This window comes from Haliaeetus albicilla, chromosome 18, assembly GCF_947461875.1.
Source record: "Haliaeetus albicilla chromosome 18, bHalAlb1.1, whole genome shotgun sequence".
In the NCBI taxonomy this organism is placed as follows: domain Eukaryota; kingdom Metazoa; phylum Chordata; class Aves; order Accipitriformes; family Accipitridae; genus Haliaeetus; species Haliaeetus albicilla.
The window spans coordinates 9,798,883-9,814,391 of record NC_091500.1 but is presented as its reverse complement, the minus strand read 5'-3'; positions in this window follow the sequence as shown (position 1 = coordinate 9,814,391).

Below are 15,509 nucleotides of genomic sequence, written 5' to 3'. Positions count from 1 at the left end.
CAAATATCCTCAGGAACAGAACGGAGGACCTTCAGGGCTGAATGCAGGAGGTCTGACAGCATGTGCTATATCTCAAATAATTACAAGATGCTCATATTGGCTCCCAGCTCTCTGTGTGAAACGTGTTTAACTGTGTGTTGGTGATGATAAAGGGGAGAAGGTTGGGGGAGGGTAATATATTTGTCTTTTGTGGATGATTTTCCTTCACTCATCCAATCTTGCCCTTCATAAGCCATGAATTTGCAGACATCTGGCATGAGCTCCTTGACGTCTGGCAAGGGGGTAGCACAGAAAAAGGAAAGATGAACGGAACAAAGCTTGATATTTCGTAAGTGGTTTACAGAACATTAAGGGGAATATTTTGTTCCAGTAGATTTTAGAATTCCTTGCAAATAAAGCTGGAACACAGAGGCAGTGCATTTTAGGTTTTGGAGACTTTGATCCCTTAACTCTTTTCTACTGATTTATTTGAGTGAATTTCAGATTTTAAATTGCACCTCCTATAATGATTGAATGCACTTTCCGTGTACCCAGTATTTATGGTGCAGCTGTTGGCAATGTTAATGTGAAAAGCACATCTCCTGAACATTGTCAAGCTCTTATCGTCACCTTTAGTTCCCTGGGAGATGGGGACAGAATTTTATTTCAGATTAAAAGGAAGAAAACTGTTACCTTTCAGGGAAAACATATATTTATGTTTCTGGATGTCTCTAAAGTGACTCAGACAAGGAGACACATATTTGAGTTATTGTTCCTAGATTTTATTATGCTTGGTGCCTGGGTGGCTATACTATATTTTATGCTGCAAGGTTTAGAGTTGTTTTGGAAGGGAAAAGAAAGGAAGCATTTTTTGGATCTTGATGAGGATGATAAAATGTAAATTCTAAGGGCAAAATTCAGACGTGATGCCATTGGGAATGTAAGTTCGATTTTTCATACATGACAGTCATTTAAATTCAGGCCTCATCTTATCTCTTCTTTCTTTTCCACCTATTTATGCCTGTTTTTTCAATGAGTAAGTATGTAAAAATGGGTGAAATGTATATGCTGGTAGCTTATAGAGATACGAATTAAAATATGATGATAACAAAGCTAGGCTCAAGCCCACCACATATAGGCAGCTGACTTGCTAATAAGTTTTATGTGTCTTACCAGTAAGTCTTCCTAAGGTAAATGTCTAAATTGCTTGTGTGGTCAGTAGACAGAGGAGATGCTTCTGAAGGACTCCAGAGGGAGAATCTTCCACTTGTGTTAGCTACTGAATTCATAGATGACTTCTCTCCCTGGAAAGCCTTTACAATCACCTACTTCTCCTCACTGATATTAAGAAACTTATTAGGCCTCTGAAATTTAGGAGCGAGTTTGGTGCAAGAAGGATGAACTTGATCCTACCCTAATTGAGTCTCCCAGGGAGTCGTAGTGAGTACAAGGAGAACATGTTATCTGTGAGCCAAGGGTTCCCAAAGAACTGTTTCTCCTCGCTCAGGCTGTGACACTGCAAATAGGGTCACTAGCCCAACAGAAATTCAATTGCTAATTCAGGCTCCCAGCTGAAAGCAGGGTCAAAAGCCCAAATATGAAACCTAATTAGACATTGAGTATATGCAAAATAGAGCTCCTCCTTCCTTTCCTATCCAACATAACATTATATACACAGTTAAGGGTACAGTGGTAGTATGTGTGAATGCAGCACTTCTAATTAATAAGTGATAGCATAAAGACTTTCTATTTAAAAATGATAACTTTTGGTGGAAAACTATTACCCTATTTCAATGTAATTATTTGACATCATTGTAAGTAACAATAACAAAAATATTAAGAAGGTTAAGTTGCACCTCTTAACTGGTACATATACGATGATTTATAATAAAATCCCTCTTTTGCTGGATGGAAGCAAAGGCACAGGAATATAGCACATTATATGAGAAGATTTATATGACTTGTTTTGACCATGGGTTTGCTCTGCAAGTCAATGCAAACATAAACATGCACACGTATTTGCGTGCATACACACACACGTATTAACAGCTTCTAGCTTGAAAGGGAGAGAAGTTGACCATCAAATAAAGATTGCCTGTTAGTAAATTTGATCATTATCTTTTAATTAACTGAAATTATTTAGTAATGATTGTATCACAGAAAGGGAGAAGTAACCTGTGGATTGCTAGATGTATGTGATAAAGGTCCTCAAGTAGGATAGTATGGGCACTGTGGGAAAAAATCTTACAAACATATTTGGATAGTTGTGGAACACCATGGTGCTGTTGATCCGCAGTGGGTTCCTGGATCAGAATTCATGCCCAGGGAAGCTCCAGTTGTGAAAAGCTCTTGTGGGTTACCACAGTCTCCGGTTGGTATGGGCTTGTAGACCCTCAAGGAAATCTTGATCCTCTGTTGACACATTTGGCTTTCTTTGTGGCTGCAAGACTTCCTAACGTTTTCTCCCCTTCTGACCAGTCTTTTTAAAAAGTGCTGGGCCACTTGTGCACCAGCGTGTTTTTAGTATTATTATGAAAAAACTAGAAATGTGCTATTTAAAAGTCATGTGGGTGCGGTTATTGTCAACTTCTCATTTATCAGCAACACAGGTATTTTTTTTGGAGGAGAAGCTTTTATCCATTAACTTAAGAGTTAGAGTATGTCTTTGTGTCACAGTACAGTGCTTTGTGGTGATACACAAGCTCTGAATTAGCTGTGTAATTAGCTGAGGAACAGGGTGTATTAGACTCTCAAAGAACCCTTTTTAGTGGATCTACATGGTTTCTGACTCCCGAGCTGGCTCTCAGAGCTAGCTGAGTACCACTTTGTAACACTGCTATGGTATGCATCTAGTGTTTGGATTTAGGTTATCCTTTGTGTGGAAAGACGTGCCTGAAGCTAAAAAAAATTAATTATGGATTTTTTTTTCTCATAGAAATGAAAAAAATAAAATACCTCCAGTAATCTTGGGGCTCGAGTACACTCTTTGAAGAAACAGGTCTGTCCTAATAAAGCCAAGATGTACACAGTGGAAGCTGATCTAGTTATGTAGGCTCCCTCATAATCAATGGAGAGGATGATTCATACTGTGATAAATTTCAAAGGTAGATGTGCCCTTACTTCGTATTAAAATTAATTCTTACTTGCTATGAACATAACTAGAAATCCTCAAAAAATTACAGAATATGGACTGTGAAGGAAAACCAGTGGAACAATATCAGCAATGCTGTCTTTGAAAACTTACATTTTAGAAGACCTGTGATCACATTTTGAATTGACTAAACTGAACATCATCATGAAGAAGCTATCTAGACTTTTGAAAGCCTTTCTTTTTTCCCTGGTGGATTTAAACTCACTTGTATCCAAACCCAGATATTTAATTTAGATAAACTTCAAACTGGTACAAGTGAATTGAACTTTGTATGGAATAGCTAAGGAATTCATTTGACATTTCTCGAAATAAAAAAGAAATAATATAATACACTATAGATTTTTTCCCCTTATAAGAAAATTCTGCACTAGCAAAACTGGCAAGAACTTTCTTTCATTATTAATTTTTTTAAATTTTCCTTTCTTCTGTTATTGAAGTTCTCAGTTTTCTACCAAAACACCCACAAAAATGTACACGCCCTGGCTTTTAATTTATTTCATTATTTCAGGTTTTCTCAAGTTTCAGTTTGGATGAGAAATAATGAAAATAGCATATGTCGGTTATTTCCTGTAGCAGATAGCTCTCAGAGGAGCTTATATATTGCTCAGCTGCATTCATGGCGTAGGGAAGAAAAAAAAGATTAAAATGTCATACAATAAGCGAAAAGCTAAGTTTCATCCAGGGTCAGAAATTATTTATGAACTTCACATTTAGCACTAGCGGGTGTCCTTCAGCAGCCGTTGTCCGGAGTTTTCTTTCCTGGGGCTAGATGGCGTCGCAGGATTCCGAATTCCCATCCCTGATTCCCATCCCCACCGCCCAGCGCCGGGCTCTGCCTCACCCCCGGGGCTGCGGGCAGCCTTCCCTCCTCTTTCGGCAAGAAACGACCCTCGCCTACACGCAGACATTTAGTTCTTTGTATCAACAAACAAAACGATAACTCTTCGTGGTTTATTTTGGAGGAAAAGCTGCATTTTATACGTGGAGTATTATGTATATCCCGCAAATTGAACATGTATATGAAACCCACGTACATTTTCCGTGAACGTTAGACTATTTTTTAGCCTGGAGAAGGAGGAAGCAGCAGAGAGGAGGGAGCGAGTTGTGGTATACCCTGGGGTAGTCTGTGTTTCTTGTACGGGAGATGAGGACTTTCAGCCTAAAGATCTGGAAGTACTGAGATCTACCAGGGCTAGTGTCAAACACCACTCGTGTTCTGATCATACTCTGTTATGTCCCGTCCTACTGAAGCAGGACCTTCTTTCTGCTGTGCAAATCCTCTATGCCTCCTTCTCTACCTTCTGCTTTATACCTCTTTCCGTGGAGTTCAAGCTATGGTACGGTCTCTCTGCTTCAGCACTGGGAAGAAGAAGTGACTGTAGATGAGCCAAGTCCCCACCTGCATCCTCTGCCCCAGTGGTGGAAGAGGAGATGAGATCTTCATGTCACCTTGTGGTGAAACTTGAACAGTCCAGTGACATTCTCCAGGAGCAAGGAATAGTTCCCCTAACAGGACCAAACTGGGTCTCCACTAGGTTAGAGGAAGAAGGAGTTATTGAGGAGAAAGAGAGAGCCATCGCAACCCGCCATCCCTGAAAACCCAGTGATCCCTGGGCTGACCTTGTGTAACTGCGCCTGCCACCAGAGTAACTTTCTGTGCTGTTGATACCATGACAGATTCAGATATTGACCAGGCTTTGGAGTGAAGGTCAAATACAGGAGTTTTAGAGGGAGGTGGTCCTGTGGCCTTAAGTGGTCACAGAATGTTTTCTGTAAATTAACTGCCAAGCTTTCAACACTGACCAGAGGTGCTGTTCAAATGCGACTAGGCAGAGGTAAGGAAGGGGGGCACTGACCTGCAGTGATTGTGCTGAAGTCCTTCATTTGAGGATAGCTATGTAGTAGCAATAAATACTGACTATTGCTTGAACAGCATCTTTAAATTTGTCTGCTAATAGTGTTCTTCTGAATACTATATGTCCTCCTGTGTTTTGGGAATAGAAATGAGTTTCACTCGGAGACTAAAAGCTACTTTCTTTGAAAGCTTGCTGGAGTTACTGATAACTGCTTATGAGTTTTTACATACATGGTCTAAGGTTAATAATGTTTTATGAAAACACAGATCAGGTCTCAATCTTCAGAAGAGAGTTAAAAGAAAGTTCGGAAGAAAAAGAGTAGTGAAGTAAGTTGTTATTTATTACACAACACTACTTATACATCCCTTTATTATGCTCCCGATGACATTGGTGTTATTGTTCTGTAGCACAGGAAAACCTGAGGGGGAGTAGCTGGAAGGAGAGATGCAGGCAGGGGTTGCTCTGGCAATGCCAGGGTAGCCACTCCTAACCCTTTCTTTTCTGGCTCACGCCTGCACCTGCACTGTGCTCTCTGCAATGCTGTTTTGGGAAACTGACACAGGTTACTAAAAAACATGATTTGGATTGCTTTCCCGAGGGGTTGGGTTGAGCTGCCAAAGACAGGTTCTGCACAAGCAGCAGTGTTCCTGAATGTGGAAGCACAGCTATTGCCTGTCGATGAATGTGCTGAAAAAAGCCAGCTACAGACCTCTTTAATCTGTTGGCAGGATACTATTACAGGTGAAAGAATAAATACATCTGCCCTCTTTGTTAAATTCTGCTCTTTGGGGGCAAAGCTGCTTCTATTTTTCATGTGTAAAGGCAGGCACAAAGCATGGAAACTAATTGGTAGAAAATTTCCCCCCTTGCTAATCTTTTCTCCCCTTGCAGGTTCAACTTGATCAGTGTTTATTGCTGCTCTGGAGAGATATTGTCCTCTCTCTTCCACAGTCACACGCATTTCTGTTAAGGGCTCATTCTGCTATTGGCTGGGCAGTGGGGCTTAAATTCACTGTGCAGTTAAATTAACACAAATTGGGAGCAACTGAGTTGATGTTAGTACCACTAAACTTATATATCCTGTCAAGCTGCTTGATGTAAAACTGCAGGCAGATTTAGAAATTCTGGGCTTGTTTGGTTTTGTTTGTTTGTTTCCTTTAAATTTTCTTAATGAGGTTTTTAAGTGTCCTGGAAAAAAATAATTTTTAAGGCAGTATTAAATTGATTTGACTTTTTAGCATAAAATGGAAATTGAAATTGGCTTTGCTGTTGGAAAAAGACAATATTGCTTACATCTCAGATCTTGCATGCTTTGCTCATGTTACGCTTTTCCTGGACTATGCTCTTGTGCAAGGAGTCTAGGGTCTGGATCTCAGTAAATACGTGATACAAAAAAATATCTGTTTGGAGTCTTGAGCACTAAAACTTTCTAGAAGATGTTTGGATTCTTTGGATTTCAGTAGGAATTGAGGACACCTAGACCAAGTTGAGTTACTGCAAGGTCTCCAGGGAAAATCAACCATTTCAAAAGATCTTACTAAAATCGAAGATGAAACTGATGAGACTGAAATAAGCAACCCGATCTACTTCTTTTGGCTAACAGAATTACCTTGATTCTCTAGCTGTTGTTATAGATGCTCTTAAAAAGAATATTAAAAGCAACTGTCACCTATTTTTTTCCATCAAAATGTACGAATTTTAAATAGCTCTTGCTATGAAAGCTAGGTCAATATTCTAGGCTGGAATGAAGAAATAATTCTTTGTATCTGTAAAGCAAAGGATAATAAGGATAATTTAAATATGTGTTTCAACTAGAAAAAAAATATTTTAGTATGTATTTTATTTGTCTGCTAATAAGAAATGGGAGGGAGGTAGAGTCTGGCAGAAAGGAGGATCCCTGATGTGTTGCATCCAGTGAGCAATCTATATATAAAACATATCAATAACAAGGCATTTCTTTGTGATGAATTGCAGACGTTGTTGAAGACACATATCTCCTTTCCTAGTACACCGGGAAACCCCACTTTCAGAAAAATCTGATTAGTCCTAGATTTAGTACATCAGCACATCAGCGTTCAGTGAAGCCTTCCCAAGCACGGACAGCAGACAGGTTGCCCTGTTAATTTTGGATTTTCAGTCAGTCTCTGGCTTTTATTCTATTTCAAGCGAGCTGTTTACCAGCTTTTCTGAGTGTGTTTAGGCTTTGTTCCCATTACCCTCAATACTGCTTCAGATCCTGTCCTGATCACCAAAATTTCTGACCACCTTCCGGTTGTGCATTACGAGACATGACTAATATCTGTTACGTATAGTTCAGTTTGGTTTTCTTCTTAGTCTTCCCTTGGGTTGTTGCAGGTGGCAAGTCCTTATTTCAGCAAATCCCTCCACTTTCAGGAAGCCTCACTTTTTATGTGTTCTCCTGGCTCTCTCTTTCTCGCATCATAAATGGGGTGTCTTATCTGCACATGGGGACAACAGTATTTAGCATGCAAGATGATTATGGTAAATTTTGGAGGCTGATTGATCAGTACAAAAATCTAAAATGCATGTGATCTACCAAGTGTCTCAAAATCTGGCTCTGCAAGTGGAGTTCTCTCCAGACACTGTTAGAAGTGCCTTTTCTCATGTCAAAGGCAAACCATCTTTAGCATCTTAACAGCTACTGGAGGAAGCACATTGCAAGCAGGCTTGGGCACAGGGATCTAATAAGTTCTCATTCATTTTTAGATCTTCTAAGTCGCAACTTTCAGAACAAGAGAAAAAATTAAATGGTGCAGTGAAGAACTTGTCTATTAACATAGGAAGAGCAGTTTGCCACAAAAGGTGCAATAAGAAGAGAGGGAGGGTTGGCTCAGATGACCTCTGGAAGACACTTCCAACATAAATTATCTATGAGCCTATAATTTTTTCAGTATCAGTGGGTTGGCAGAGTACTTGTTTCTCTGTATACTTTTCTTAAAAATAAGGAAAAATATTTTCTGACCTCTGTGAGAGATCTGGGTCCATTTACACTTTGTCATTTGTATTTCAGAACCAAGTTATGATCACTGCAGCAGCACTGTCTCTTACTTTTGTTAAAAGATAATGCCAGCTCCAAAGCACTTCAGTATAGTAAACAGCTCAAGGGTGATGGGGAGAACAACCATACAAAACTATGAGTAATTTGTCCACATTCATAGAAAAGCTCTATGGCCGAGGTGGAAACATATTTTTTCTAATGCATGGGTACTGTTCTGTAATCTCTGTTTACTCATGACTATTTTGCCTCCAAATAAATTTAGCCCTAAAAATATTTTTGAAGCCAAATGACTAATTTCACAGCCAAGATCATATGCCAAACAGTAGACTGTAAGCTATCTGATACTGTTGCAAACCTAGGCACATTTTAAGAGGAAAGGTTTTGTTTGGCAAAAGAAATGAATTGCAATTTCACTGAAGGGAAGCCTACACCTCTTCTTTCACTCGTGTGATACAACTGCTGAAGGCAAATTGGCAAGATTTTTAGATTCTTGCACATTGTTAGGTTAAGAAGAGAGCAGTCAGACCACTTAAACCCATCTCCTTCCTGACATAACCTATATATAAACAAATGGAAGTCCGGCACCTGAGGCAGGAGCAGCAGTACAGGTGGGAGACTGACTGGCAGGTGTTTCAGCACTGATCTGTAATGGTCCCACGTGGCATCCCCTGCTTCTATGTGGTGTCAGACGTCCTCATAAAAATGTTTCTCCATGATCTCTATTGCCTGGAAGGGAGGGTTTGTGTGTGTGTCTATAGCCAGATGTTGGCACAGGCTGTCCATCAAGTCAGCCCATGTTGATATCATGGTATACCTTTCCAGCGGTTTCAGATATTGTATTATTCTCCTGTCACTTGCTGATCCATGCGTGTATCGAGCCTCATCACATTCAGGTCTTGTTTGCACTGCCCTGCTCTCTGCAGCTCATTATATTCAGGTACTGAGTGCTTGATCAAGATGAGGTTGTAATGCTCCCATGACACATTCCCTTGCAACAATGAAGGCAGACTGTGTCCTGGGCTGCATTAGCAAGAGTATATCCTGAAGATCAAGGGATGTGATTATCCCATTTGGCACTTGTTAGGCCATACCTGACCTATCATGTCTAGTAGGAGTTTCCCCAGTTCAAGAGAGACTCCAAAATATTAAAGCAGATCTACTAAGGGTCAGCAAGAGGATTAGAGGGCTGGTGAACTTGACATATGAAGAAAGTCTGAAGGAATAGGGTTCAGCACAGCGAATAGGAGGCCCCAGAGGAATCTAACCATAGTCTCCCAATACCTGAAATGTAGTTATGTGGAAGCTGGAGGCACTCACTTCACAAGGATACATGGTGACAGGACAAGAAGCAACGGGCACAAGTTGCTTTAGGGGAAGTTCTGTAAGGGGGTAAGAAGCAAATTCTTCATCATGGGAAAAATTTAATATTGGAGTAGTTTGCCCAGAGAAGTGATGGAATCTCTCTTGCTGAAATATTCAAGACTTGGCTTGACAGGCTAAGGCCTGCTTTCAACAGAAGGTTGGACCAGATCACTCTGAAGGTTCCTTCCCATTCAGACACTTCTACTATTCTATGATTCTTTTATTCTCTGCATATTCAACTCAATAAAACCTAAAATTGCCTGTTGCATGCCTGCACGGCTATGATCTCATTAGCATCACAGAGATGTGGTGGGATGGCTCCTATGACTGAGTGTTGGAATGGAAGGATACAGGCTCTTTAGGAAGGACAGGCAGGGGAGACAAGGAGGGGGTGTCACCCTCTATGTCAATGACCAGCTAGGGTGCATGGAGCTCTGCCCAGGGATGGATGAGGAGCCGACTGAGAGCTTATGGGTCAGGTTTAAAGGGAGGGCAGGGACAGGTGACATCATAGTGGGGGTCTGCTACAGGCCACCCGACCAGGAAGACCGAGTGGGTGAGGCCCTCTATAGACAGAGAGGAGCAGCCTCACGTTCACAAGCCCTGGTCCTCATGGGGGACTTCAACCACCCTGATATCTGTTGGAGGGACAACACAGCAGGGCATAAGCAATCCAGGAGGTTCCTGGAATGCATTCATGATGATAACTTTCTTCTCCAAGTGGTAGAGGAGCCAACAAGGAGAGGTGCTATGCTGGACCTTGTTCTCACCAACAAGGAGGGGCTGGTGGGGAATGTGAAGCTCAAGGGCAGCCTTGGCTACAGTGACCACGAAATGATGGAGTTCAAGATCCTTAGGGCAGCGAGGACGGCGGACAGCAAGCTCGCTACCCAGGACTTGAGGAGAGCAGACTTTGGCCTCTTCAGGGATCTGCTTGGTGGAGTACCATGGGATAAAGTCCTGGAGGGAAGAGAGGCCCAAGAAAGCTGGTTAACATTCAAGGATCACCTCCTGCAAGCTCAGGAGCGATGCATCCCAGCAAAGAGGAAGTCAGGCAAAAATGCCAGGAAGCCTGCATGGATAAGTAAGGTACTCCTGGACAGTCATACAAAGAAAGGAAGCCTACAGAGGGTGGAAGCAAGGACAGGTAGTATGGGAGGAATACAGAGAAATTGTTCGAGCAGCCACAGATCAGGTTAGGAAAGCTGATAGAATAAATCTGGCCAGGGATGTCAAGGGCAACAAGAAAAGTTTCTATAGGTACGTCGGTGATGAAAGAAAGACTAGGGAAAAAATGTGGGCCCTTTTTGGAAGGAAACGGGAGACCTGGTTATCCAGAACATGGAGAAGGCTGAGGTACTCAACGACTTTCTTGCCTCAGTCTTCACCGGCAAGTGCGTCAGCCACACTGCCCAAGTCACAGAAGACAAAAGCAGGGACTGGGAGAATGAAGAACCACGCACTGTAGGAGAAGATCAGATTCAAGACCATCTAAGAAACCTGAAGGTGCACAAGTCCGTGGAACCTGATGAGATGCATCCACGGGTCCCAAGGGAACGGGCAGATGAAGTGGCTAAGGCACTATCCATCATATTTGAGAAGTTGTGGTAGTCCAGTGACTGGAAAAGGGGAAACATAACACCCATTTTTAAAAAAGGAAAAAAGGAAGAGCTGAGGAACTACAGGCCAGTCAGTCTCCCCTCTGTGCCCAGCAAGATCATGGAGCAGATCCTCCTGGAAACTATGCTAGGGCACATGGAAAATAAGGAGGTGATCAGTGACAGTCAACACCACTTCACTCAGGGCAAATTGTGCTTGACAAGTTTGTTGGCCTTCTACAATGGGGTTACAGCATTGGTGGATAAGGAAAGAGCAACTGACGTCATCTACCTGGACTTGTGCAAAGCATTTGACACTGTCCCGCACGACATCCTTGTCTCTAAATTGGAGAGACGTGGATTTGACGGATGGACCACTTGGTGGGTAAGGAATTGGCTGGATGGTCACACTCAAAGAGCTGTGGTCAACAGCCTGATATCCAAGTGGAGACCAGTGACGAGTGGCGTTCCTCAGGGCTCAGTAGTGGGACTGGTGCTGTTTAACATCTTTGTCAGCGATATGGAGAGTGGGATTGAGTGCACCCTCAGCAAGTTTGCCAACAACACCAAGCTGTGTGGTGCGGTCGACACGCTGGAGGGAAGGGATGCCATCCAGAGGGACCTTGACAGGCTTCAGAGGTGGGCCTGTGTGAATCTCATGAAGTTCAGCAAGGCCAAGTGCAAGGTCCTGCACATGGGTCGGGGCCATCCCAAGCCCAAATACAGACTGGGCAGAGAATGGATTGAGAGCAATCCTGTGGAGAAAGACTTGGGGGTGTTGGTTGATGAGGAGCTCAACATGACCTGGCGATGTGCACTTGCAGCTCAGAAAGCCAACCGTATCCTGGGCTGCATCAAAGGAATTGTGACCAGCAGGTGGAGGGAGGCGATTCTCCCCCTGTACTCTGCTCTTTCTGGGGCCCCCAACATAAGAAGGACATGGGCCTGTTGGAGCAAGTCCAGAGGAGGGCCACAAAGATGATCAGAGGGCTGGAGCACCTCTCCTACAAAGATAGGCTGAGACACTTGGGGTGGTTCAGCCTGGAGAAGAGAAGGCTCTGGGCAGACCTTATAGCAGCCGTCCAGTACCTAAAGAGGGGCTACAAGAAAGCTGGAGAGGGACTTTTTACAAGGGCATGCAGTGATAGGACAAGGGGTATTAGCTTTAAACTGAAAGGGGGTAAATTCAGATTAAATGTAAAGTTCTCCACTGTGAGGGCGGCGAGGCACTGGCACAGGTTGCTCAGAGAAGCTGTGGCTGCCCCATCCCTGGCAGTGTCCAAGGCCAGGTTGGATGGGGCTTTGAGCAACCTGGTCTAGTGGAAGGTGTCCTTGCCCAAGGCAGGGGAGTTGTAACGAGATGATCTTTAAGGTCCCTTCCAACCCAAACCATTCTATGATTCTGTGAGTATCTTTTAGGGAATCACAGATTTATTCTGCCATTAGCTTGATGACACTAGCAAGTGACAAAAACTTGTTTTAAATTTGTGACTTCTATTAATTATTCAGTAACCTTGCAAAATTTCCCATCGGCCCTTTCACTTACTGAAATTGCTTACATGAACTGGTTGGATTTTTCAGATTTTTGTATTACCTTGTACCTTACTATCCAATTAGAAAGATAAATAGATAGTGGAAAAATCAATTAAAACAGAAAAGTTTTAGTGTGTTAAACTAGAATTGGTTATGACCTGGAAGAATTGGGTCATTATCTAAATATTCCCAAGTCTTGGAATTGCTTTCATCCTGTGGTTGAGTTCTGGTTCCACTGTACTTCTTAAGAAAATTAATCTAATTTTTTTCTAAAGTAGGAGTTCTGAAGAGTTTGAAGATTGCTATATTTACAACATCAAACAATTTAGAGGCAAAATGAATGACTTTATGCTTCTATTCAGACTTGTGAAATTATGAGGTCATGAAAAGAGAGGGGTTCTCTTGTTAACTCAACTATTTCCATAATTAACATTCATTTGGCTACTTGAGGTTTAGCGTGCCAGTTCATTAAAATAATGCAACTGCAGATAGAGAAAAAAAGTTTTGAAAGTATAATTAGTTTTCATTGTCAATATAACTTAAAATCCCATTAGCCGCAAAATTTCAGCATTGTTTTCCTAATGGCTTGCATAATTGGATCATCAGATCTTTCTCCTTTAAAAAAAAATAGTCACTTGGTGGTTTTAAAGGTTATTATTTGCATGATTTTTCCCCCCTCAGTGTTACATTTCCAGTTCTATTTCCACCAATGCTGAAAGGTCAGAGACCTAGTGAGTTAAATGAAATCATGTCAAGAGCAACTAGAGCTGTTACTTCCCCCTTCCTCTCTTTTTTTTTTGAGATACTGACAGCTACTGGCAAATGCATGCATGCATGCTACCAGTTTGATTTGAGATATTTGTCTACATCCACCCATTAAGGCAATTTAGAGCACTCTTCCAGGTCTTCCATGGTGTTGTTTTCTCTTTTACATGTGCTTGTGGCAAGTTTTGTCACTTCATTTCAGGAATTCCAGTGCACTCTTTCTTGACTTAAATGGAGACTGTTTTGGAGATGCTGTAAAAGACAAAGAAGTGTAGACAGTCACGTCAATAAATATTTTCCAAAGGTACTACATTCATATAAGTAAACTAGATCTGCCATACATATTACTAGAAAAATTCCCTTCTCGTGTTCCACGTCTGTGTTATCACAGGAGTAAAACACATTACAAAACGTAATCACATCTCTGGAAGAGATCTTGAGTGGTTATCCAGTACATACTCTTGCCCCAAGGCATGTTCAACTCTTCCTAAACCATGCTTGACAGACGTTCAGCTTACCGATTCTTAAAAATCTCCAATGCTGAAAAGTCCATATTTTCTCTAGGCAATTTATTCAAGTGTTTAACAATATTTACCATTCTTTCCTCTAATATCTAACTTAGGTCTCCATTGCTGCATTTTAGGCTAGCTGATTTGTTCCTTTCCTATTTGCATTTGCTCCTGTCCTCCATGCAGTAATCTGTTAAAGTATTTGAAGACCATCAAATGCTTTTCAAATGCCACTTATCTACACTAAACAACCTGACTCATTTGGTTTGTCCTCAAAGGTCGTGTTTTATAACTCTTTGGTTATTCTTGTCTCTTTAGTTGGTCAGCATCTTTCCTGAAGATATCCTAAATCTAGACAAAGCACTTGAGATGAGTGAAATAAACAGGAAGTTTATTTTGTTTGTCTTCTATATGATTCTCTTGTTTATACCTTCCAGGATAAAGCTTCTCTTTTGTCTTTGAAATAGCTTAGCATTGCTGACTCATGCTCAATTTATGATGCACTATAGCCCATGCATCCTTTTTCAGAAGAAGCGTTATTCCTCATCCTGTAATTGTGCAGATGGTTACTCTTACCTAAGTGGAGAACTTTTGATTTTTTGCCCTTATTAAATTGCATTCCAGTCACTTCAGACCATTTCTCCTATTTGTAATAATCAGTTTGAATTCTAATCTCATCATCCACTTGCTTTTCCAGCCTCTCCCAGCTTTAAATTGTCTGCAAATATAGCAAGTATATTCCCTACTCCATCATGCAGTTTTTATTATTGGATGCATTCCATAGACCTAGACTTCAAATCAGTCCCCAGTGGACCTTACTGTTACATCCTTCCAGCTGAACAGTTCCTCTTTATGCGTAGTATCCCAATCAGTTGTGTCCTACCTTATGGCGGTTTCAGGAAGACCCTGGATTGCATAGAAGAATGTCATAAAAGACACTGTCAAGAGCTTTACTGCAGTAAAGATATTTTTCTTTTCAATACACAGGTCTGTCACCATGTCATAGGAGAAAACTAGGTTGCCTTGACGTGATTTGTTCTTGAGAAATCCACATTGGCTGATTCATATCCCCTTGTTACCGTCCAGATGTTTGAATATTTGAACCAGTATTTTTTTTTTTCTTGGTAATTGGAATTAGATTGACTGATCTACACTTCTTTTCAGTTTTTTGAAGACAAGAACTATGAGTGCCTTTTTCTGTTTTCTGAAACTTTACCTGTCCTCACTCTGTTCTCAAAATAATTGCTAAGGGCTCTGAGATCACTTCAGCCAGTTCTCTAAGTACTCTCAGGTGAATTTCATCAGGACCAGCCAGTTTAAAAACATCCAGCTTCTCAAAGTAGAATTAAACCTGTACTTTACCTTTTCCATCCTGAGTTCTTACCTTTTTGTTGTTGATGCTAATTGTGTTAGACATCTAATCACAGCCACTGTATCAAGTGAAGACTGAAAGAAAAAACCTACATTCTACTCTTGGCCATCTGTGCACCACTGAGCCCTTTCGTACTCAGGAACTTATGAAATGTTTTGATAATCTCTATTTTGTGTAGTGGTAGAAAAGGAAAGAAAAAGAAAGCACTGTTCATATTAAAACTAATTTTTGACCTCAGAAGGAAGTGAAGAGTCTGTTTGGGCCAGACACATATGTGAGATTCATCACACTCATTTTGATCAATAAAACATTTTGATATCTAGTTTAAGCATGCTCTTCAAGCATCCCTCTGTACTCAACAGAAG